Source organism: Beta vulgaris, chromosome 7 (assembly GCF_026745355.1).
Source record: "Beta vulgaris subsp. vulgaris cultivar EL10 chromosome 7, EL10.2, whole genome shotgun sequence".
Lineage (NCBI taxonomy): Eukaryota > Viridiplantae > Streptophyta > Magnoliopsida > Caryophyllales > Amaranthaceae > Beta > Beta vulgaris.
The window spans coordinates 14,491,851-14,496,068 of NC_079208.1; positions in this window are offsets into that span (position 1 = coordinate 14,491,851).

Here is a 4,218-nt window from a genome sequence, read left to right on the forward strand (position 1 = left end):
GCTACTTTCTACAGTAGCTCTATGACGGAAATAATGAGTTATTTTCATTTGCTTGGGCTATTGTGTCTGGTGAAGACAATGAGACATGAAAGTTTTTTGTTTGGCGTCTCAAAAATGTGCTATAAGACAATGGGAGAGGAGATGAATGGTGTATCATTTCAGATAGGCACAAGGTGAGTTATTTACATTATTTTTCTCCTTTTTTCGAATAGATTCATGTTTTGTAATTGCATTTGTTCTTTAATATATGTTCCCAATACTACAGTCCTTTAAAGATGCATTATCTGGTTTATGGCCTAAAGTGGGGAGAAGATATTGTTGCAAGAATTTAGCTTCAAACTGGAAGAAGGCCCACCCAGGCCCTTTGATGTTCAGCTTGTTTCGGAAGGCTTGTGGAACCACTTCTGCCTTCACATTTAAGAAGGCCATGGATCAAATTAAGAAGGTAAACCCCAAGCTTTGTTTTGGTTGTCTAATCTAGGTGAACAATCAAGATGGACTAAGAATAAGTTCAACCCAAATATCAAATGTGATCTCAACAAAAGCAACTTTGTTGAGAGTCTTAATGCTACTTTGGGAACTGACATATGTAGACTAGTGTTGACACTCTTAGAAGGTTTTTTACTTTTCCCTAACAAACTTTTAACTGACATATTTTGTTTACTAACCGGTTTTTCATAATTGCTAGGGATAAGGAGGGTTACTATGGCCAGGTTAGCTACAAGAAGAAAAGTATGTGAAGAATGCGAGAGAGATGATGTTTGCCCAAACATCTTGAAAAGAATTCAAGTGCTTAGCTAGGATTCAAGAACCTGCCAAGCACATATCTCTGATGATGGTGAATATGAGATTGTAGATGGGAAATCAGTGTTACCAGTTAGTCTTCACAGCCAATCTTGTACATGTAATGCTTGGCAACTAACTGGTATAACATGTAAGCATGGTCTGAGGGATATACTTCATGATGGGCTAGATCCTTTTTATATTGATGAGATGTACCCTATTAAGGTGTACAAGCTGGCTTATGCAAGAGGTATCAAGTCAGTGCCAGACTTTGAGCAATGAGCTGACATTGATATTCCTACTATTGAGCCACTAAAAATCAAAAGGGGAGTTGATAGGCCTTTTAGGAATAGGAAGAGAGGTGAGGATGAAGAAAGGAAGGGGAAGAGAAGCTGCACTGTTTAGTGTAAGAAGTGCAAGAGCTTTGGGCACAATGCTAAGCTAGGACCTGTAAAGGTGGACCAACTAATGAACAAAATACTCAAAGCAAGACCAAGGGAAAGTAAGCAAGCAACAACCCTTCTTCATCTCAACCAGTTCAAGGACAGAAAAGGGGAAAACAAGCAAGAAACATCCCTTCTTCATCTCAACCAGTTGAAGGACAAAAAAAAGGAAAGCAATCAAGCAACAACCCTTCTTCATCTCAACCAGTGAAAGGAAAAAAAAAAGGGGGCAACAAGCAAGCAAGAATCCTCCCTCATCTCAACCAATCCAAGGGAAGAAAAGGGGACATCAAGCAAGCGAATAACCTTCCTCATCTCAACCAGTTCAAGGCAAGAAAAGGGCCAAAATTTATGCTTCACAACGTCTACCAACCACTAAGCACTAACTGTTATATGTTGTTTAGATTGTGTGAACTTGTGAATCATTCTCACTTTAGATTTGAATCTATAAGTGTTGCTTAAAACGTGGTTTTTTTATGTTAAACTTCAAGTACCTTGAAGTTGGTATTTTGTTGAACTTGAAGGACCTTAAAGTTGGTATTTTGTTGAACTAGAAGTACCTTAAAGCTCATATCTTAACAGTTTGTTTTGTTTAACTTCAAATAGCTTAAAGTTCATATATTGTAAATTCACAAAAACCATCTCCATTTCATTCATAAAATTCATTGAAGTAAAGCCATTAATACTTAACTAAGCTTCATTAATACATTATGCAAATCAAAAGCACAAAGTAAATAACAACCATTTTAACAAAAAGACAAGTCTTATTAATGAAGCTTTGTAAAGTTGCCTTCAAATCACCACATCTTGATCCATCTCTTCCCTTCCTGGCCTTCCTTCGCTTCTTTGCTCACCATGACCCACATATTCTTCTGTAACCCATGAAAAGAACCCACAACGCTTACACTTATAGTAAGGTTTTTGTGGGTTGTTCATTGACTCCGAAATTCTGAATTCAGCAACTCTTGGAGGATGACAATTGTAACAACGAGCTTTATTCCATTTGTAGTTTCCAAGGCTTACACCTGCTCTTGAATTCGACGAAGAAGATCTTGAATCAACCATGGTACATGGAGAATTTAAGAGAGATGACGCGGATTAGGGTTTCTCCACGAAATTATGCAGAAACTGGGTGGGACGATTTTGGGGGGGAAAGGTTTTGATTTTAAGAAGGAAATGGAAGGTGGTTAGTAAATAACCATGGTTAAACCTTAAAAGCCTATAAAACACTAGATTTTAACTAAACCAGCTCATTAATGTCATGTTTAGTTATAAAATAATACTACAAAGTCACGTTTTGAAATAAGGTTTTAAATTGGTTACCAAATATAATTTTTCATACTACAAGGTTACTAATGAGAATTTCCCTATCTTATACTACCACCTAAATTCACCTTTGTATATTTTCACTTCTCATTATTATCTACTTAATTAATTATCCTCAATACAAGCATGCTATAATTAAGTGTATTAGAGGCGTGTTTTAATCACCTTATGTTTCTTAATTTTATTTGAACTGAATTAATATGAATTTATTGAAATTTATCTTAACTTGTTCAAAGTTATTCAGGTATTTTATAGAGTGTTTAAAGGAAGGAGTTTTAGGGAATCCTGATATGATTCAAACAGCGTGTGAGTGGGCGACACCGAAGACGATATCTGATATAAGGAGTTTTCTTGGGTTATTTGGTTACTATCAAAGATTCGTGAAGAATTTCTCGAAGATCTCAAGACCAATGACCAGCCTGATGAAGAAGGAATGTAAGTTTTTCTGGACTCCAACACCTATTTTGGCTTTACTTGATGAGAGTCAGCAGTATGATGTTTATAGTGATGCTTCAAAATTTGGGTTAAGTTGTGTATTGATGCAAAACAGGAAGATCATCACTTATGCTTCTAGGCAATCAAAATCATATGATGTGAATTATCCAACCCGTGATCTTGAATTAGCTTCAATAGTGTTTGCTTTGAAGATATGGCGACACTACTTGCATGGGGCAACATGTATGTTGTACACGGATCATAAGAACTTAAAGTATATTTTCACTCAGAAGGAGTTGAACGTGAGGTAGAGGAGGTGGTTAGAGTTGATCACGGATTATGATTTGGAGATCCAGTATCATGAAGGAAAAAATAATGATGTTGCTGATGCATTGAGTCGAAAGTCGAGTAATTTAATTAATGAAATAGTGCTGTCAAGTCAGTTATGTGTAGGGTTTTCAAAACTGTCATTGGAGGTACTAGAAGAAGGAGTTGTTGAAGAATTATTGGGCTCTTTTTCAGTTCAACCCTCGATCTATGATGACATTAAGGAGGGTCAATCAATGGATGAAAAGTTAGAAAACATTCGAGAGAAGATCCAGGATAGTCAGCTGTCGAATTTCCAGATAGTTGATGATGGAAGTATCCGATTCAAAGGGGGGGTGGTATATTGTAACACCCCCAAATTTCTCCACTTTAAAAACTTATACTTTCGTAAAATACTTGGAGAAACTTAAGGGTATTACCACCAAATATAAATATATTTTGGCAATACTATAACTTGATACACAAAATATGCAGCGGAAACTTCTAACTTTATTTATAAAAATAATATTATTATCCAAAAACCACAATACTAATATGAAAAGTCTAAAGACTACTAAAATAGTGATCTAATTCTAATGATCCCAAAAGGTTCCTCCCATGCATCATGAATCATCAATAGACCTGCAAACTACCCTCTAAGGAAAGTAGGGCAAAGCCAAAACAAATAGGAAATACGAGTCAGTTGAAATACTGAGTACAATTACGTGCAAGACTTGTAAACTTGTAAATATATAATTCACATACTTTCATAAACATGCTTTATTTCACAATTCTAGTGATAACAAAAGACATTATTAAATTCACGTTAACACCAAAGAATATATCTCCTTTAATAATTCCATTAAAAGTGGAAAATAATAATATAAGAACTTAACTTAAACCCCTTTCCTTGATCCGCGATCCT